We start from the raw sequence: 22,847 nt of genomic DNA, 5'->3' as shown, positions 1-22,847 counted from the left end.
GTGGGTAAGCTCCTGCCTTGCATGTGGCAGGCCTGCTTTGATCCGCAGCAAATTGTATGGTCCCCTGAATACAACCAGGAGTGATTCCTGAGTGCAGATCCAGGAATAACCTTAGAGCATTGCCAGGAGTGGCCCAAATCCTTCTCCCCCTAAAAAAACTAGATAATGCAAACTCCTATCCATTTGTTGGCCAAGTAACTCATAAAGAATGTGTTCAGGAGTTCCTGTTTCTGTCCTCCAAGAGCTTAGGAGCATTGCTATTTCTGTTTGTTCCATTTGAGTGTTCATAATTGGAGAAAGGGTCTTCTTCTTTCTTTGTATTGTCCCCTCACCTTCACCTACTTTAAATTCTCCCAGCATAGATTTACTCATGTTAGTCATAATCTAACTTAATGTGTTAGAATCAGCAGAGTTACTGCATGATTCCTGACAATAGGAAAGCCTTTGCTCTCTAGTTCTTTGGTTGCTGGTGCAGAAAGTCCTGTACTTTGGGCACTGGAGACAGGTGATTGCTCTCTAAGTGATAGCAACAGTCCCTCATCCACCAGAGCCCTGACCCACTGCCTCTCAGGGGGACTTTGGGGTGAGCACCTCCTCTTTTTTGCTTTTCCTAAAAGATGTTTTTCTGCTGTGTCTTTTTTCTGCTCTTGCCATATCCCCTTGAGCTCACTTGCATTGATTCCTGAAAATCATCAATATCTAAGCTTTTTTCTTTAGCTCACTGCTTGCAGATATTAAGCATGGGGTAACTTTATTTTTTAAACTTAAATGGAAAAGGTAAGTAAATGGCTCTTGGAAATATAATGCCCTTTACTCTTGGTTGAGGAAAGAGCATTCTAAGCAATAATTTTAAATCCTTTTCAATAAGTACTTTGAAGCAATGAAGGTAGTTTAAAAGAAAAAAGAAAAAAGCAAGCTCAGGGGAGAGCATTAGGCACTTGTCATTGAAAATTATTTAAGCTTAAATAACTAAAATAATTTATTCTATATAATCATACCAAGTACTGGAAAGGATTCTGCATGGTCAATTTGCTTTCTCAGGTAACAGCTGAAGAGGTAAGCAAAAATGTTGAATTCTGAAAGTCTCAACTTAGTGAATTAATATAGATTTGAGGGTGACATTCAGAACCTGAAGAGGATGATGAATCATTGCTGGAAATAGGTTGGCAAATGGGATTAAATGATTTTTCGTGATATGAAAACCTAATGAAATGAAAACATGGGAGTCTTGCACAAATACAATTTTCTCCGCCATTTTTTTTGCCATAAAATGAACACTTTCCACACTGAGAGGAAACCATCCACCCATAATGTTAAGAACTGACCCTGGAGCCAGATTAGCCCAGTGTGCGTGTGGCCCTGCCAGGGTTGGTTATTCTTTCCTATGTGAACAGGGCTTGGTGTCAGGAGGCAATGCATATTAGTCCTTTCTGCTTATGGCCAGTACATCCTTTGCTTGTGGGAATGTGGGAAAAGTCCTCCTTCATCCATGTCTTTGGGGCCATGTGCTCTGGAGGAACTGCCTTCATCAGCAGTCTGGGCACGAAGGCCTCACAGATGCTAGAATCTCAGTATGCCTCCCCATTCTTTGAGGTGGGAAATCATGCATGTTTATTGTTTATAGAGGTGGAGACTATCTCCTACTCACTGCACCCGCTGCTCAGAATGTTCCATCTATGGGAATGGGTTCAAGAGTCGCCTAGTTCTGCCCAGCATTCCACTCAGCACAGATTGACTAAGCACCTGCTTTGTGCAAGTCTTGGGGTGTAACACTGAAAGGGCGATGATCAATGGGTCCTTACTGTTCTGGAGGCCACAGTATGAGATCCACCAACATAGACTGGTCCAAAATCCATGAGTGACCAAGGTATGCACAAACTGAGCACTAGAGGGATCAAAAAGGACTTGTCATAGAAGGTGACAAATGCAATTGAAAGCTGAAGAATTTAGAAGACTCTCCAGATTAACAAGAAGAGTTGAGACATCAGAAACCAAGCACCTAAGTACTAAGAATATGCTGTTTGAGGACTGGCAAGTTCAGGTTCTACAGATATACCCTAGGGTTGGGTTCCTCCTCTGGCAATCCTGTGACTACTTTCCACAGTGTTTTTCTGGTTAAGAGGACTAGATTCAAGCTGGCTGTCTGGAGCAGATGAGACCACCCTCTACTGCTCTTCAAGCTCTTTTTTACAATGCACACAGTTGTCTTTTTCCTCAAAATCAAGGACTCTGTGTGACTCATCTCTTAGTGTCTTCTGGGACAGCATCTCAAATTGGCATTCTCAGAACACTGACAACAGAATCATCTGGGAAGCGTGTTTAACAATAGAGATTTCCACCCCTTTTCAGCTCTTCTGAACCAAATGGACTGGAAATCTTCAGTTTTAATAAGGAATTCAAATGGGTTCAAATTCATTTTGAGAAATAGAGCCCCCCCCCACATCATTCTGATGCACTTGATAATGGAGAAAAAGCTCTTCCATTGTGTTTAGTTGAGAGCAGGCACATTATATATCCTCAATAAAAGTTTAATGTGTGAAAGACTAAATGGATATCTATTTAGGAGGAAAGGTGCTTTGACAGGGAAGTGCAGGGGAATGGAAAGACCGTGAAGTGGATGGTCAGCGCCTTCCATCAAAACTATGAACAATGGTCAGCATCTTCCATCAAAAGAAGCATTTATGGGGTGCTTGTTGTGGGGACTGGGCCTGGAGTGGTGTCCTTTCGGGTCTTCTCTCTACATATCCTCATGATCTCCATATGGGTCCTTAATTAAGAGCACTCGTGTCTCCAGACCCTGCTCTTTCCCCTGGCTTGCTCTTCTCAAGGCCATATTCTCTCTACTGCTCTCCAGGGCAAGAGTTAGCCACACAGTCCTTTGGGAGCCTCATTGAGCACAGCACCAACTAACTACACATTCAGGGTCTGATGTGGGGAGCTCTTTCACATATTATCCGAATTCCTTTTCATATATCCCTTAATGTAGTTTTAGTTTTCTCTTTCCCTGTTTTTTGTTTGTTGTTTTTTAGTTTTCTCTTTCCTTTTCCTCTGTGGATGTGGTGGTGGTGGTGAAGACCAGGAGTTACATGTATGTGGTGGTGCTCAAATACTTAGCAGGTCCCTGCTAGGGGTCATACAGAAAGTAGCATACTTGGCTGAGCTGTGGTCAGGCTCAGTACATATAGAAGCACCTCTGACCCTGTGCTGTCTCCCCAGACCTTTAGTCCATTCTTAGTTTTTCTTATCAGATATGTAAGTTTTTGTTGTTTTTTTTTTTAAAAAAAAAAGGTTATTTACTCAGAAGTCTTGAACAGAAAAGAGGGATTTCTGGCAAATAGCCAGATGACAAGGCAGTAAGCAGCTAGACTCCCCACAGAGGCCTATCAGGTCTTGTAACAGCATCGTATGTCAGTCTGGTCCTGCATGCAACTATACAGCTTCCTCATCTTCTAGTCGTTTTATTTTTTTTTGGAAAAAGGGTGTGGAGGAGAGGGTAGGAGAGTGCCAATACCCAGCAGTGTTCACGAGCTATTTCTGGCTCTGTACTATAGAGTGATCCTTGGTGTGTGGGAACCCTGTGTGGTGCCAGGGATCAAACTGAGGTCAGCCAAAGCAGCTACATGCTTCCTGTACTATATATAAAATCTTGGCCCTTTTGCTGAGGGTGCTGACAAAGTGAGTCTAATCCTCAAGTATCATAATTTAACAGGCATTTAATTAAAAATCAAACCTGAGGGGCCGAAGCGATAGCACAGCTGGTAGGGAGTTTACCTTGCATGCAGCCGACCCTGGTTCGATCCCCGGCATCCCATATGGTTCCCCAAGCACCGCCAGGAGTAATTCCTGAGTGCAAAGCCAGAAGTAACCCCTGAGCATTGCTGGGTGTGACCCAAAAAGCAAAAAATAAAATAAAATAAAATAAAATAAAACCTGAGAGTTAGCAGGTATGATTTCTTCCCTCTAGGGGATTTGTAACCTGAAATATACACTCTTTTCCTCACACAAAGTAGTTAAAAAACAAACTGTATTTCAAAGTAGATGCTACAACTAAATTGAAGTGAGATATTTCACCGGCCAAAACTGGGCTCATAGAACTTACCATGTTATAACTAACTGAAATGGTTCTATATTGTTAAAGTAAATCATTTAGCCCCTTTGGCACATTTATTATTGCTCAAGAGATGTTAAATTTCGCCCATGATTAAACTGGGGGAGAAAGACCTTAAAACCACCTGGTGTTGCATCTTCATTTTAAAAGTAAGGAAACTGAGGCCCAGAGAGGTAAAGCCATGTGACTCAAAGTCACAGAGCTAGGAAGAGGCAGAGCTAATAGCTGAAGGAAGATCTGGGTTTCTTTGGATTTCTCAGAATTGCAATTGCAAATGCTTTTCCAGGTTCCACATTGCTTCTAAAACAACAACAACAACAATATTGAGGCCTCCCAGAAAATGACCTGAGATCATTTAAATGACAACATACAAGCCCCCACTCCACCCACCTTGGGTGACAGCCACATTGGTCTGTTTTTAGTTGAGAAAGTTGCTAATGGCCCTTACCTTGCCTTTCCCAGCTGAAGCACAGAACCAAAACATTTGCAGCCTGAGGATTCCCTCCCACTGTTTGTAGATCAAACACAAACAGAAACCGCAGGAGGCCAGGCCATCTCTAACTGAGAGAATCAATATCAATGAAACAGACAAAATCCCAAAATCTCAAAATAATGAAAACAAAGATATCCAAGTAATAAAATCTGCTAGAATCACAAAGACAACGCAACTCCGATCTCAGCTGGCTCAAAGAAAGTGTCCATTAACAAGGGATTAACACAAGGGAAGTACACAACCAGTCAATAGGAAATGAAAACATTTCACATGTCTAGTCTAGTCACATTTGAGCTACCCTAGGATTATGGATGAGGGTGTGTGGAGATGGTGTGGTTCTGATTATAGAATAGGAATCTCCAGAAACTCTCAGTTAATGCCAACTTAAAGAAATACCCTAAGCGACCATTTGTTCAATTGTAAATTTGAAACTGATGAGCTAGAAGATGAAACAAAGATTAACTGCCCCTTTAGTATTGTACTTTGTGATTTTCAGCAGAACCTTGCAAAGAAAGCCTCTGTCACTGTAGTATCTTGGAAAGTATGTGTTTTAGTTTCCAAATGTCATAGCTCTGGGGAGATGGCAGAAAGGTAAAAAAGCAACCTCCCCCCACCAAACTGTAATAAAATGTTTTGATTTATTCTAAAATAAGTAAAATGGCATTTCCCATGCCCTATTTAAACGTAATATGGACTTTTTTTAATATGTTAGTTTGATTGAAATCAGAAGCAAATATCTCAAAGGAATACTATTAACTAGTGGACATAAATTAGTACAGTGATCCATCTTATGATGGCTATGATATAGTTGATCAAGTTGAATGAAAAGAATATGATTTGTATTTAGGGGAGCAAAAAATATAGCAGCCAAAAATATGTCCTTGGAAAAAGGTTAGTTTCATGAGAAGGACCCAGAAAGCAGAAGAAAGGTCACTTTTGAGAAATACTTACATGTATTTCCCATTCAGGATGTCTCTGGAGAAATAATTCAGTGTACCCTTATTTTATTGTGCTTCCCGGAAAATCTCCCTACAAAATCTTTGTTGTTCCCACAGTCCTTGCATTCGCTAAGCCATTTAAAGATGGTATCTAAGACCACAAAATGAACTTATTAGTTTTCCTAAATCTATTCATGTGTACAAGTGATGTGTGTTATTAATAAATTTATTCTTTTTTCCCCTCTTAACAGTCTGCCTCATACTTCTTAATTTATTTGTCTAGCCTCTAAAAAACACAGGATCATTTATTTTGTGTCCTGACAATGTAATGAAATGCAAACATTTCTGCTAGGTTTAGCACTTAAAAAAAAAACAAACTTATTTGGGGGTTGGGAGTGACATTAAAACATATCTATTTCATTTGCATAACTGTAGCCAGGTGCAAAGATTTCAGTGGATTTGGTGTATTTGTTAATAATTAGCAACTCCAAAAATATGCTTTTTGTTTTTGTTTTTGGACCACACTCAGCTGTACTCACAGCTTACTCCTGTTTCTGTATTCAGGGAACTCCCCTGGTGATGCTCAGGGGATTGTATGTGGTGATGCCAGAGATCAAATCCTATTCAATAGTGTGCAAGGCAAGAACTTTATCCATTGTACTGCCTCTCCAATCTGAGAAGATTCCCAGTTTGAAAAGCACCTTTCCCATGAGTACACTCAGCTCTATGATCTGAATACAGAAGTGTTTTAGCCCCGATCTGAGTTTTACCCCTGGAAAAAGACTGCAGAGAATAGAAACAGACAAGAAGAGAGAACTAATTTTGAATCTCTCCCAGACCTTCAGCCTGAAGTAGTTCATATCATTTTAATAGAAAACATCCAATGATTGTCTGTACTTAATATCAATGGGCTATGTTTCACACATGACTAAGATGAATGTGCCATCAAACACCCCGTCTGCAGCATAATAGAGAATAAGAGTGAGAGGGCCCACAAGAAGTCTAATTTATTATTTTCTTATGATTCCATTGTTCTCCTAGAAGGAAGCCATGTTTAGGATGAATTCTCCTATTCCTTTTTGAGTTTTTCAGTCCTGGGTCTCTCTCAGCAGCTCTTGTCCCTAAAAAGTCTTTCCTCCACAGTTTTCATGTCTATACATATGTATATGGAGGCTTGGGGCTGGAGTGATAGTATGGTGGGTAGGGTGCTTGCCTTGCATGTGGCTGATGCAGGTTCAATCCCTGGCACCATAAATGGTCCCCTAAGCACTGCCAAGAGTGGCCCTTGAACAGAGTTAGGAGTAAGATTTGAGTACTGCTGAGTGTGCCTACATCTAAGCAAAAGAAAACAACAACAAGTATATAGATAGAGGGGAGAGAGACAGAGAGAAAGCAAGAGGGGTTTCCAAACTGATAAAGAAAATAGACCCCTGCCCACATCTCAAACAGGCTAATATCAGAGATAAGGAGTGTCTGAGTGGCAGCTGAGTCTATGTGACATGATGTAACCATGGAATGCATTTGGGATATCTCTGAGTTGATCATAATCTCGCTTTGTAACCACAGAATATACCTCATGCCCTTGAGATAGTCTTTCCCTTGTTTTGCAGATGACATGCTTGGGTATTTCTGCTTCAGTATTCCCCCACAAGCTGCCTGTAAATGTCCCATTCCCATTCATATATCTATAGAATATATAGATATATTCACTCTTATTCAAAGCCCAATCTTATGAGCATGAGTTTACCTGGGCTCATGAGTATAATAAATTTTTTTTTTTAAATAATTTTATTGAATCACCATGTGGAGGGTTACATAGTTCTCAGGATTATGTCGGTTATACAATTCTCAAACACCCTTCCCTTCACCAGTGCCCATCTCCCATCACCAACCCCCCCAGTATACCTGCCGCCCCCTCCCACCTCCCCAGTCCCCACCCTTGCACATGATATGTTTCACTTCGTTTACGCCTTATTTCGATTACATTCCATGTTTCAACACACAACTCACTACCGTTGTTGGGGTTTCCCCCAAAAAAGGAAAGCAGTCCTATTGCCAAGGAGGCATTTGATAGTTCTCCACTGCTAAGAATATAGAGATATTAAGTCCCGCTGTTTGTTACATAACTTTTCTTTTTCCCCCTTGCCCCGCGCCACCGAGTTCACGCCTGTTTGGTAATCGCCACGCTGCCTGACAAGGGGAAAAAAACCGAAAAGGATGGTTATTTCCCGTCATCAGCAGGCGTGGGGCTCTGGCTTAGTTGATAGACTAGTAGAGTTTCTGCAAGCAGTTTCTGGAACCGAAGGGCTTGCGCTGGTATCGGCTCCGGCTCGAGATTCCACCAGCGTCCCACTGTTCCATGTACATAATTTTTCCCCTTATATCCCATTCCCACGCCACCAGGTCTGTTTGCTTAATGGACATCACACTATGTTTGACACCACGCTGCGTTTCTTCCCGAGAAAGAAGGATATTTCTTCTCAGCCGGCGTGGGGATATAGCTTAGTTCAGTCTAGAGAGATGGCTACCACTTTGATTGCCTTCAATATTTCAGCAACAGACTTACTATTCTTGTTAGGATCTCCCACAAAAGTCCGACCCATTAAAAAGGGACATATTACATATTGCTGATGCTAAGATGACATTAGGTCGCGCGGCCGCAACAGCGGCCGCGCGGTTTTGGGTTTCTGTATAGAGTCCAGGGAAAGTACAACCAGAAATAACATCACTACAAACTTTTACCCTTTTATGGTGCTCATAAGATGGAGAAGCCTAGAGAGAGGCTCGGCGTCTCCATTTTGCGCTCAGGAAAACCGCGGATCCTGCGCTGTGCTCAGGGGGGAGGTGTGGAGAGAGAGAGAGGTTAAAAGAATTGGGGGATGCCCGGCTCCCACTGTTTCAGCGCACCGTGGGGTCTCTGGTCCCATGCCGGAATTAGTTCAGTGGGCTGTTTGGAGTCCAAGAGCGCTTCCTTGGGCTCTTCCATCATGCTCGCTCCGCAGCAGGGTCCAAAGGCGAGTATAATAAATTTGAGTCCTCTCTACTCTCAGAGATGCTGCTTGGTTTTCTGCTGGTTCTTGATGAAAATTTCCACAATCACATAAATAACCTATCTGTTTTTAATATACTAAAAGATCCCTCATTTTATCTCTACCATCTCATGTTTATCATATCATTTTATCTCTACCATGTCTACCATTTTGTGTTTACTAAAAATAAAATGTTGCTTCAGGGGGGAAAAGACATAGTATTTATAACTTGCTGCTTAAAGCAAAGAATTTGAGGCAGGTCTCTGGGGTTAAAAGTATATTAGTAAATCTCAGGTAGAGAAAGAGACAAGAATAATTCTGAAATTATGATGCCTTTTCAGCAGGCCTGATTGTTGGGGGAAAATTTCAAACAATAATAGTGAGTTCTCTATTGAAATATTGAATGTATTCAAAGTATAGAGAAAATAAAGTGAAGATCATTAGGTACTTAGGTCAGGGGTGGGTGGCAGGGGGGTATATTGGGGTTCTTGGTGGTGGAACATGTTCACTGGTGAAGGGATGGGGGTTTAATCACTATATGACTGAGACTTAAACCTGAAAGCTTTGTATTTTTTTTTCACGGTGATTCAATAAAATAAAAATTTAAAAAAAGAAGATATGGTTTCCTGTCATTAACTACAGACAGAGGCAACCATGAGACATTTTCTGGTCAATGAGATGCTGGAGACTGGAGTAACTTGTAACTAAGAAGAACATGTCAGCTGACAAGATGCTTTGCCCTCTGTCCTCACTGCTTCCTCGTGCTAGAGGTCTAGCATCCATATGGTAATAATTAATCCCAAAGACTGAGAGATATTACAGGAAGTAAGGTGCTTACTTTGCACATGGCTGATCCCAGTTCAATCCCTAGCATTGCATATGGTCCCCTGAGCATAGTCTGGGTTTACTTATGAGCACAGAGCCAGAAAAGTTCCTGAACACTCATTCTCACTCCCCAAATAATGATATCCTGGTCAAAATGCATTCTAAATGGCAGAGTACAGAGGCACAAAGAATTTGGGTCTTTGGGATCTCTGAGGCTATGCAGCAATCTAAGACATTTTTGTGTATAAGCCCAAACAAACTCCCTTTTGCTTAAGCTATTCATTATCCAGTGCTTTATTATTTGCTGAAAAAGTCATATCTAATGTGAAAGTCACATTTAATGTCTCTGGGCTTTATTTCTTCTTCTGCAAAACAGAGCTCTTCACTAATTGAAGATTTGTCATGAAGCCTAGTTTGCATATGTAAAATTCCTAGTCTGACTCACAGTGGTAATTACAAGCATTTTTATTGTTGTTGTGATTGTTTTATCATGACTACCCTTGCCCTCATTACTTATACTATTGAGATTGGCAAAACAGCAATGAGATATCATCTCGTACCACAGAGCCTGGCACACATTCAAAAGAACAAAAGCAACCAGTGTTGGCATGTGTGGATGTGGGGAGAAAAGGACACTCCCTCACTGTTGGTGTGAATGCCAACTGGTCCAGCCTTTTTAGAAAACAATATGGGCATTCCTTCAAAAACTAGAAATTGAGCTTCCATATGACCCCATAATACCACTTCTGGGAATATATCCTGAGTGTACAAAAAAGCACAGTAGAAATGACATCTGCACCTATATGTTCTTTGCAGCACTGTTCACATTAGCCAGAATCTGGAAATAACCTGAGTGCCAAAGAACAGAAGACTGGTTAAAGAAACTTTGGTACAACTACACAATGGAATACCACTCAGCTGTTAGGAAAGATGAAGTCATGAAATTTGCTTATAAATGGATGATCATGGAGAGTATCATGCTAAGTGAAATGAGTCAGAAAGACATCTCTTTCAGAAAGGCAGACAGAATGACTGCACTCATCTGTGGAATATAAAATAACATAATATGAGACTGACACCCAAGGACAGTAGACACAAGGGCCAGGAAGATTGCTCCATAGTTGGAAACCTGTCTCATGAGCTGGGGGAGAAGACAGCTAGAATTGAGAGGGGATCACTAAGTCAATGATGGTTGGAGGGATTGTTCGAGATGGGAGATGTGTGCTGAAAGTAGATAATGGACCAAACATGATAGCCTCTCAGTATTTATACAGCAAATCAGAATGCCCAAAATTAGAGAGAGAGTATGGGGGAATTTTCTGCCATAAAGGCAGTGGATGGATTGGGAAGGGAGTGGGGGATACCGGGGACATCAGTGGTGGAAATCAGGCACTGGTTGAGAGACGGGTGTTTGATCGTTGTATGACTGAAACTCAAACACAAAAGCCTTCTAACTGTATTTCATGGTGATTCAATTTTTTTAAAAAAAATTTGAGATTTGGTGCTTTTCTTTTGTAAAATGGAAAGCAGCAGAGCCAAGCTTTCCCTTGGACAAGACTATCTTCTAGGCAAGGTGCTGAAATCACATTGGGGTGGAACCCAGCTAATTGAGCTCGGGTTTATAAAGAGCCTTACCCTATAAAAATCCTGTGTCTTAGCACAGTCTCTAAATTGTCAATATCTGAAACTGCCTCCCTCTGTTCTTATTTAAAGAGATTTTTCTAGCTTATTGCTAATGCATACTAACTGTTTCTAACACTTGGAGAGCAAGCTGTTGCTTTGTTTATAGTGAAACCAAATCTCTTGGCTGCATTTCATTCCTGAGCAGCAATTAAAGCAGCACAATACAAAATTAGCAGACAATCTAGTTTTTTTTTTTAAAAAAAAGAGAAATATTCTGTAGTCACCCCAGGTTTTTGCCTCTAAAATACAGTGCTGCTTTTTTTTTCTGCATATGTGAAACTGTCCCGATTCTGATTTATTTAGTAAAGTATGAATTTGGTCTCCTACTTTCAGTTATGTGGGGAAAATGATCAGCTGTTGCTCTTTTTTATTTTTGTTTGGTTTGGGTTTTGGTGCTAGGCGCCACAGGGGTACACCCAGTAGTGCCAGGGATAGAATCTGAGACCCTATGGGGTGCCAGGCATACACTCAAGTCCTTTGAGTTACCTCTTTGTTCAAGCCAGTACAAATTAGTTTTCAATGATGCCTGTTGATATTTTGGTTTAGCAATACAATAGGGCAGTGTTTTCAGAGAGTGTCCCCAGCAATGTTTTTAGAGAATGTCCCCAGCACTTGTGTACATCATAGCAGCGAGGCAGTAGACAGCCCAACCTTCCCTTCTGCCTATATATCTCAAGTGGTAACTTAACAGCGAAGCCTCTTTAGCTAACTTTCTGCTCAGCACTGTGAGAGAAGTCCAGAAGGTTGAGATTCATTCAGGTCTTAAGGAAAAAGATAGCTCTGAGGCAGAGGGGATATTTTATCTTTTCTCTTTTGTAGAATAAATTTCTTTGTATACACACACACACACACACACACACACACACACACACCATCCTTTGCTTTTCTTTGTCTAGAGAATCCTGATCAATGCAGAAAAATTTCATCAACATTATCACTTGAGAGTTGAATCAACTATGGAGCAAAAAGCTTGGTGACTTGCTCCAGGTCACGCAGTCAACTGGGAGCAAACTGATACCAGAATCATAAACCTTAACCCTAAAACAATATTAGCTATAATATTCCAGTACATAATAACCATCTGGAAGGCATTGCACTGCCTTATTTTTTTCTAGCTTATTCTTAGAAAAATGTCATAAACAGTTATAAAATTTTATGTCCATTTTATAGAGGAGGAATTAGAATCTCCAAGAGTTTAAGTAATTTGGTACAGGGAAGATTGTACAATGGGTACACAGCTGACCCGGGTTTGATGCCCAGCATCCCATATGGTTCCATGAACCTGCCAGGAGTGATTCCTGAGCCCAGAGCCAGGAGTAAGCCTTGTGCTAACCAGGTGTGCCACAGTCCCCCCTAGCCACCTCCTCCCAACCTCACCCGCACACAAAAAGAGTCTAAATAATTTTTTCAAGGTCACACAGCAAGTTATTCTAATTCTAGCATCTGCAAGTAGATGCTGGAGCTGACTCTAGTACACCTACACAATTCTCTCTCTATACAACTCAACAGCCCACTGGACAAAGATCTTCATGGGAAATGCTGAGTTTCCCATTATCTTCACATGCTGGATATTGTAGAATACCACATTTACAGTCAATGTTGGGGAAACATGTGTTTCTTGAAAGCATAAGGTAAAGACTAGAGAACTGTAAGTCTAAGGTACTAGTATATTGCAAGGGAGCAAAAGAATGAAAGGTGAGCAGAGACAAGTGGCTGTCCTTCAGAATTCAGAGTGACTGCATAACAGTTGTACTGTTCATGGTTGGCTACATTTAATGATGCCCAGGCCTGATTTACATGGTCAGATATAAAGTAAACTGCAGCGACCATCATTTTGTGAGCCTGGTTGGGCTCTTCCTACCTGCTGATTTCTATTAAGTGATATTTAGAAAAAATAATTGTGTGTGACTCTCCTGTTGGCATTAAACATAAATCATTGGTTTTCCTGGCACAATGCAACATTCAGGGAATGCAGAGAGACAAGCAATCTTTCTTTTTAATTTCTTTCTTTTTTTTTTTCAAAGACGCTTTGACTGAAGATGGGAGATAGTAGATAGTTTCCCACTGCAATCTGCACTCTGCTGGAGGCGCTGTGCTACGCAGAACCACTGAGCCAGCAGTCATGGATTACCACTGCAAGGGGTACCTGCATTTAATCTTATTTTTGAATGAATTAATATTATTAGTCTTGACAAATTAATGGTATTAAATGTACAGGGTTCGTATGAGTTACGTCCACATGCACCTATTACTAAATTGTGCCTCATTCTGTGTATGAAAGCTTATTAAGTCAATTCAGAGGAATTTTCTCTTTTCTGTTTTCTGAAAGAACTTCTTAGAAGCCTTGAGAAGATGAACTACTCTATCTATGGACAAGGTTTTAGTGATACAAATCTGTATCTCAATCCATTTTGAAAAGGACATCATTGAGTTATTTGCCAGGGGGAAACAGGCTTTAGGGTGGTTTATTACATGTCCTTACAAATGCAATCATAAAGACCTAGCAGAGAAATTTCTCTTCTGGAAGGGCTGTGAGTCTTTCCACCCTTTCTCTTTTGTAGATTAAGTTTCTTTGTATACACACAGACATCATCCTCTGAAATTTTTTTCTCTAGAGAATCCTGACCAGTGCAGACCAATCATCAACATTATTACTTGAGAGTTGAATTAACAATGAAGCAGAAAACTTAGGACTTGCTCCAGGTCACACAAGCAGTTAGGAGTGGACTGATAGCAGAAACAAAGTCTCTTGTCCCTATTTCAATGCTGTTGTTCATGTATCACCTATAAATAAAATCACACTGGTGCCCAGTGCACACTCTAACCTTTTAGAAATGAAAACGGCCCTCTTAGATGGGATTTTGCCTTTGTGCCCAAGAGGAAATATATTTAGAGCTGTAATAAAGCGTAGTAGAGAGTTCATCAGGGTTATGTAGGGAGAATTCATCATCCAGGGGATGCAAGTAGGGTGAGTGGTGAAAGGTTTGAAGAGATGGCAGCTGTGGCTGTAATGGAAAATATAAAAGTGCTGCGATTTTGGCTTCAGGTTTGGGTTAATGATGTTGTGAGTCAATCAGTCTTACATTTAAGATTTTTGTTTGGCATGTTTTGCTATCAACAATTTATTTCAACCCAGAAATATCAGAACCTTGTGAAGCTCGGAAGTCTATGTTAGAAGAAAAAAGACATGGCATGAACTAGAGCACAAAAGAAACACAACAATCCTGGCAACCTCCCATCGTCAAGGTGAAAGAAGGGTAGCAACAGCCAGGGCTTATTGAATGAAATGGGCCAGACAATTTCCTGAGTCTTCTCCTTGAATCAGATCATTCATTTATGTAGCAATAACTCTTTGGAGATTTAACCCATTGTAGCATGGGTCAAAAGTATGGTCTGGGGGCTGCAGTGATTGTACAGTAGGTAGGGCATTTGCCTTGCACACAGCCAACCTGGGTTTGATTCCCAACATCCCATATGGTCCCCTTAGCACCACCTTAGCACCACCTTACTTAGCAGGAGTAATTCCTGACTGCAGAGCTAGTAGTAACCCCTGTGCATGGCCAGCTGTGACCCAAAAATAAAAAAAATTATGGTCTAGGTTCCAGAGCAATAGAGAGCAGGTAGAATGCTTGCCTTGCACATGAATAACTTGAATTCAATCCCCAGCACCACATATTGTCCCTGAAGTCCTGCTGTGAGTGACTGCTGATTGTAGAGCCAGGAGTAAGCCTTGAGCATTGCCAGGTGTGGCCCTCTATGATCTGGAGTGGTCAGGCAGTGAGGTTTCCATCTAGACAAGTGCTCTATATCTGCACTGTATCAAGTGGTCTATATCTGCACAGCCTCAACAGACGTCTTAAGAAAATTGCTACTGTGTTATGTTCTGTTTAGATAGCTGTCCTGATTAGTGCTACCACGCATGTGGATGGAGCTAGAGGTGATGATGCTAAGAGAAATAAGTCGGAAAGTGAAGATAACTATGGGCAGTATCTCTCCTATGTGGAATATAAATAGCAAACACAAATAGACTAGAAAATCATGGCAAAACTAATGTTTAGCCTGTGAAAAAATATCATGATGGGCAAGGTTAGTGGGAGATAATGAACAGGGTAATTTTGAGAATTAAAACAGCACTAGAACTTTGATGGGCATTGTGAGAATAACAGACATATAGAGGTGCAAAGCTGTATATCCAAAATGTAAATAGTATCGTAAATAAAAGATAAGTCAACAATTTTAAAAAATTACCAAAATTCTATGGTTTACAATGCCATTAATGATGGTTTCTCATGCACACAATTCAAACATTTTAGACATCCTAGTGTACCCCCTCAGTCTTCCAAAGAACCCAAGACCCCTCCCTCTCTAGACCCATCCAAATTTAATTGTATGGATTAGCTCTTTTGATCTTTATGTTACCTTTAGACCTTTGTTGCAACCTTGCTGTGTATCTTTAAGCCCCACATATAAGAGAGAACATTCTGTATCTATCCGTTAAAAGTCAATATTCTAACTAAAAAAATAAAATTATTCCTCTGCTGAAAGCTTTCAAGACCCACCGTGCTTCTTGAATAAAAAAGGAAAGGTGGGTTTCTTCCAATTTTGCCACCAATTAACTACAGGTCCTCTGCAAATGCTATCATCTTTCTAGATAGTCACTTCCCTTCTATACAAAGTAGGATGTTAGACTTCTTTTGACAATCACCTTTTGCTATGAACTCCTCTGATGTTTAAAGTAGGAACAAAAATCACCCTCGTTACAAATTAGTCTTATTGTTATCTGTCACTGTCACTGTCATCCTGTTGCTCATCAATTTGTTCGAGCGGGCACCAGTAATGTCTCTAATTGAGAGACTTATTGTTACTGTTTTTTGGCATATCCAATATGCATGGGTAGCTTGCCAGGCTCTGCCGTAAGGGCTCGATACTCTCGGTAGCTTGCTGGGCTCTCTGAGAGGGGTGGAGGAATCGAACTCGGGTCAGCCACGTGAAAGGCAAACACCCAACCGCTGTGCTATCGCTCCAGCCTTATTGTTATATAGATACTTATTCAAATCTTTTCCATTCATTTCAAAAAATATCTTTAATGGGTTAATATCCAAAATATATAAGGCTCTGGTGGAACTTTATAAGAAAAAAATGTTCAACACCATCCAAAAATGGGGAGAAGAAATGAACAGAAACTTCTCAAAAAAGAAAGTCAAATGGCCAAAAGGCACATAAAAAAATGCTCTGTATAACTAACATCAAAGAGATGCAAATCAAAACAACAATGAGATATCATCTTACACCACAGAGACTGGCACACATCAAAAAGAACAAGAACAACCAATGTGGATGCAGATGCAGCGAGAAAGGGATCTTCATTCATTGTTGGTGGGAATACCCACTGGTCCAGCCTTTCAGGAAAACAATACAGACATTCCTTCAAAGACTAGAAATTGAAGCTTCCATATGACCCTGCAATACCACTTCTGGGAATATATCAAAAAAAAAGAAAAAAGAAAAAAAAACACAGCAGAAATGACATCTGCATTTGTATGTTCATTGCAGCACTGTTCACAATAATCAGAACCTGGAAACAACCCGAGTGCCCAGGAACAGATGACTGGTTTAAAGAAACTGTGGTACATCTACACAATGGAATACTATGCAGCTGTTAGAAAAAATGAAGTAATAAAAATTGCTTATAAATGAATGGACATGGAGAGTATCGTGCTAAGTGAAATGAGACAGAAAGAGAGGGACAGACAGAATAACTGCACTCATTTGTGGGTTATAAAATAACATATCTTTGACTAACATCCAAAGATAGTAGAAACAAGGGCCAGGAAGATTGTTCCATGGCTGGAAGCCTGCCTCAAGTGCTGGGGGAGAGAGCAGTTGGGATAGAGAAGGGGCCACCATGACAATGATGGCTGGAGGGATTGCTTGGGATGGGAGATGAGTGCTGAAAACTGGTAAAGGAACAAATATGATGGTCTCTCAATATCTGTATTGCAAACCATAATGCCTAAAAAATAGAGTAAGAAGAAAAGTTCCTGCTACAGAGACAGGCAGTGGGTGGGGGTGAGGTGGAGAGAGTGACAGGAGGGATACTGGGTACACTGGTGGTGGAAAATGTAAACTAGTGGAGGGATGGGTGTTGGAACATGTATGACTGAAACTCAATCATGAAAGTTTTGTAACTTTGTATCACATGATGACTCAATAAAAATATTTAAATAAATAAGTAAATACCACTATCTCCACTACCCAGCCACTGCCCCGCTCCAGGCCACTTTCCAAACCACACGGTTGAAGCAGCTGCGTGACACAGCATAAGACACAATACCCATTTTCCATAATTTCCATATTTGATGGGGTTCAAATATGGTGTGAACCATGGGAATACCTGTAAGGGCTATTGGAGGCTGCCCTAAAAGCCTCCATCCCTCTCAGAGAGCCTGGCAAGCTACCGAGAGTACCCCGCCCGCATGGCAGAGCCTGGCAAGCTACCCATCGCGTATTCGATATGCCAAAAACAGTAACAACAATGGGCCTCATCCTCCTGACACCAAATAAATAACTAAATAAAAAGAAATGGCGCATATGCTGCCTGAGCCCATGTGCTGCTTGCGCCCACGTAGCCTGGCCAAGCACATGTGTCGACCGAGCACATGTGTCACCCGCATCTCCCCTTTTGAGATGTGTACTTTCACGCTTTCATACCTTTGTGTCTAAAGCTCAGTTATGTGTGGGGCTTCCTCCACCCTTGGAGAAGCCCGCGTTCTCTCATGAGCGCGTTATTTTCACTATTCTCTCTCCCACTTATCCCTTCCTCCTTCCCTCAGAAACCTCTAAATAAAATATATTTACTTCAAAAAATAATAATAATAAATAAATAAAAAGAAATATACTTAATAATATATTGTGAGTATATATCTTCTGAGGGCATATGTAGGATAACATTGGTTTATCCTTTCCTTGCTGCTGGGAGTTTAGGTTTATTGGGTTATTCCCATCACAGTGCTCCCATTCCTCTGTGTTTATATGTAAATTCTTTGTGCTCTGTTAACTTGTAAATATTTTTTTTCTCTTCTCTTTAAGTCCTTTGCATAGTTAACTCAGAGCAATGTCCTTTTTGTATGGACACAAGACAGATAATTCTATGGTTTTGTAATGTGGGAGTTAATTGATTCTGAATGATATTTACTTACTGGACATCTGTTCTCTTGACTTAAGTCTTAGTTGCCCTTACTTCTTAGCACCCCCAAAGCAGGGTCCCGAAGAGAGACTGAATGGGCCCAGGGCAAGCGATGAGCTATGTGCTACACTGGCATAGAAATGGGCCCGGCCAAGTGCCATAATGTTAACTATAAGTTAAGAGCTTGGTCATGGACAAATTCTGTCATGATCCAAAAAGTAATAACTAGATTCGGACCCTGCTAGGTTTAGGAACGATTAATCCGGCTTGAGCACTGTAGTGTGAGTCTGTGGCAAGATGTTCCCAGGAGAGCCGCCCTACAAGCCTCAATGTATCTCAATGTATCTCTTACTGTGTCCATACAAAAATAACTAATATTAAGATGTTAATTAAGTAACTGGACTAAGGAGAAGAGGAACACCCCTAGGTGGTGTTTCCACCCTTGAGCCTGATGGGCTGTCAGGAAGCGCTTTCTTATGTTGATTTTGCTACCTGACTGGGTGTAGCATCAGCCCAAGTGCAGGGGGTGGAGTGATGAGAAAGAGAGCAGGGCAGCAAAAGGGAGCATAGAGAGACTAGTAAGGGGGACAGAGGGAGAAGAATGTAGGGGAAGAATACAGGAGCAGGCACTTGGAGAGAGAGAGCCCAGGCTTCGTGTTGGAGCATGGAGAGATGAGCAGGAGGGGCAGGAGGAGACGAATGAGGGGCAGTGTGAGACTAGAATGAGGGGCTCAGAGAGACTGGAACAGGCGCATGGAAAGAATAGAATAAATGGCAACTGTTCAACCTACCTGCTTGGCCCTCGTTTCCTCCTCCATCTGCCCATGACAGGGGCCGCCCAGCTGGGGGAGCGGCCTGAGATCACCCAACCTGGGCGGTGAGGGGGTGAGTCGTTGGGGACTTCCCTGGCTGTCCTGGAGATTATACAAGTATACTACTTATCCTTCAGACAATATTTTGACATTATGTCCCATTTAATATATACAAGCGCAATCACTGTCACTGTCACTGTCATCCTGTTGCTCATCAATTTGTTCGAGCGGGCACCAGTAACGTCTCTCACTGAGAGACTTATTGTTACTGTTTTTGGCATATCCAATACACACAGGTAGCTTGCCAGGCTCTGCCGAGCGGGCGTGATACTCTCGGTAGCTTGCTGGTCTCTCCGAGAGGGGCAGCGGAATCTAACATGGGTCGGCCGCATGAAAGGCCAACGCTCAACCACTGTGCTATCGCTCCAGCCCAAGCGCAATCACAAGAGAAGAAATTTTGTCTTAGAAACAAGGCTGAGCCATGCTTCCAGCTAAGTTCTCTAAGTATATTTTGGAGTACCCTGAGTATATTTCCATGTCATACATGGGGAAAAGATAGTATTCTTATTGCGAGTCCCTCCTGACATCATCTGCATTAGTCATTGCCCCGTGGAAAGAGCATGGTCTGGACAGACTCGAGTCTGGGATATAATCTCAACCTGGCACCAGGTATACCTGTGATCTCAGAGGAGTTCCTCACATCCAACTTCTCAGTATTTGATGGCAGGATTTTATTTCAACTAGTGTCATTGCCAATATGATAACAAGTAAATTGTCAAGGCCTCCAGAAAGTGCTTCATTCCAGGCCAACTGCCCCAGTGTGGCCAAGCCCATTAGATCCAAAAGTAAATTTATTCTGGGACTCTTTCATGGACTCATGGGACATACAGTTGAAAGTAGAAATTTCCAAGCTGTTTTAAAACAATGTTGACAGGCAGATGACTGCAGTTCACTGTCCTCTCTCCAATTCTAAGTACAGGAGTCAAGAGGAACTGCATGAGGTGTCCTGGGCAGTAGTTGGGTGCTGGGTGTTTAAGGAACACTCTGACAGCTAATGGTTTTCTCAGAAGGTAAAGGAAAGCTATCACCTCTGTGAATATTTCCAGTTGAATCGAATCTTGCAGAAACGATTCCACTGACACTGATGGTAGTTTTTTATTCTTTTGGTCCTCTGATGGGGTAGCCACCTTAGTTTCTAACTCCTCCATTCTCAAAAATTCAGTGTAATTTAATTCTGTTCAATTCAATATAATTTACTTTAGGTTGAACTTTTGTTACTGCTTAACTGATACTGCTTATTAGCAGATGAGATGTCAGATTCACTCACTCTCACTTTTTATCCATATTTACTTCCTCATCTTCCTGAATAAATCTCAACTAGTCCGTGGGACCAGAGTTCACCACCAATGGCAGCAGTCATCTGTGCTGTTTTGCAAGTGTTTGGATGTTTGTTCTGGAATTTTAGTCTCTATTCCAGTTAAGAGTGTTCAAACAGGAAAGAGAACTGTAAACTCAGGAGGGTGAATTCTACCATAAATGCTAATAGTGTTAAGAGAGCAATTGGTTGTGTTTTGATGTTAATGAGGAAAAGAACAGCTTTGGAATTTTTTTATTGGGAAGGGACACATCTGTCAGTGCTCAGGGCTCACTACTGGCTCTGCACCTAGGGGTCACTTCTGATGGAGCTCAGCTGACTATATCTGGTATTGGGAATCGAATCTAAGTTGGGAGCATGCAAGGCAATAACCCTACCAGCTGTACTATCACTCTGGCCCAACGTTTTGAATTTTAAGTACCCCCAGTTATGTGCTGAAAAATTTCTGCATTATTACTTGAAAGTTGATTCTGTTAACTGTTTTAGAACAGAGCCGTGGCATTTCTGATATCTGTAAATTTTTTTTTAAAGGTGGCTATAAAGGCTGGAGTGATAGCACAGCAGGTAGGGCATTTTCCTTGCATGTGGCCAACCTGGGTTGATTCCCAGCATCCCGTATGGTCCCCTGAGCACCGCCAGAAATAGTTCCTGAGTGCAGAGCCAGGAGTGACCCCAGTGCCTCGCTGGGTGTGACCTAAAAAGAAAAACACAAACAAACAAATAAGGGTTGCTATAAGTTTTTTAAATTTTATTTTTATAAGGTTGTTTGGGGGGACTGGAGCGATAGCATAGCAGGTAGGGCATTTGCCTTGCACGTAGCCGACCCGAGTTCAATTACTCCATCCCTCTCAGAGAGCCTGACAAGCTACCGAGAGTATGCCACCCGAATGGCAGAGCCTGGCAAGCTATTCGGGGCATATTCAATATGCCAAAAACAGTAACAAGAAGTCTCACAATGGAGACATTGCTGGTGCCCGCTCGAGCAAATCAATGAACAATGGGACGACAGTGCTACAGTGCTTACTTCTGAGTGCATCTTCTGAGGAGAGAAGCTACTCAGTTCCTTTCCCAGCTCACTCTAAATCTGTGAGATTGGGCAAGTCACAGGCTTTGTGTTCTATTTTTACACTTCCCAGCAAGGCGATACCAAAATTCCTAAGCCATTTTTAACTCCTTGAAAAACTAGTGAGTTAACTTCTCTGTAAAACAATGATTCCACATGTAAGTAGAGAAAATTCGGGCTGGAGAACAGTGGGTAGGGCATTTGCCTTGCACGCGGCCGTCCCGGGTTCGATTCCCAGCATCCCATATGGTCCCCTGAGCACTGCCAGAAGTAAGCCCTGTGCATCGCCAGGTGTGACCCAAAAAAAGCAAAAAAAAAAAAAAAAATTTTATCTCCAAGACTTGCGTAGAGGTGTGGTGGGGAGGGGTGGAGGTGTTAACCCAAAGCTTCTTGCAAACTTGAATTTTTCTATCCCAAAACATGTTTTTGATTCTTCTCTGACAATTTCTAGTGCCTTTTTGTGTGTGCTAGTGTTTTGTTCCACACCTCCCAGCCCCCAAATAGGCACTAATTCCCCACAATTCCAAGGTCTAACCAATACTTAAATGCTTATTTTTTTTTCAAGTTCTGTTTGTGTTGCCCATGACACTAATTTATGGTTAGATTATAATGATGGCTACTACAATCATTTAATTTGCTTAAGACTTTAATCTGGGGGAGAAATCACCCCAAGTACTTTTTAATCATTACTTTTATTTTAAAATTCTTCCACAATTTATCCCTCCATACCTCACCTTACTCTAGATATGTTAGGAACAACTAACAGTGAACTTGTCTGAGTTAAAATGCCCTGAGCTATTCTTTAAGTTAATTATCACCTTTTTTTTTTTTTGGTTCTGTGAATGGCTGTTCAATGACATTGTCAGCAAGTGGAATAAACCAAATTACTTTAATTATGGAGTAATTGCACAGAGTGATGGTAATTAAATTTTGATCAGTTTAAGTGAGTGAATTAATTGCTCTTACTTGGAATGCACACCACAGCAAGAAGAGTTGTTTTGTAGTTTAATTAACACCATCCACTAAAGTCTTATCATATCTAAAATGTAGACAATTAATGAGTTTGATATTATTCTCACCTTCACAAGAACTAGGATGGAATACATGCTGAGAAAGGTAGTATAGAAGGGGAATCATACAAACTTAATATTCTTGTCACTTCTATAAATATATTGGTTACAATCTCTACTTTGCCTTCTGGAGAAATGTGCAAATAGAAATATTTCCATATAATTAGCTCCTGGCCTCATTTTATTTCAATAGTCCCTGATCTGCACAACAGTATCCATTTTAAAATTTCTTAGTGTTTTGAATTTCTACAGCCTGAATTTCACT

Source organism: Sorex araneus, chromosome 3, assembly GCF_027595985.1.
Source record: "Sorex araneus isolate mSorAra2 chromosome 3, mSorAra2.pri, whole genome shotgun sequence".
NCBI classification, from domain to species: Eukaryota; Metazoa; Chordata; class Mammalia; order Eulipotyphla; family Soricidae; genus Sorex; species Sorex araneus.
This window is presented reverse-complemented; position numbering follows the sequence as displayed.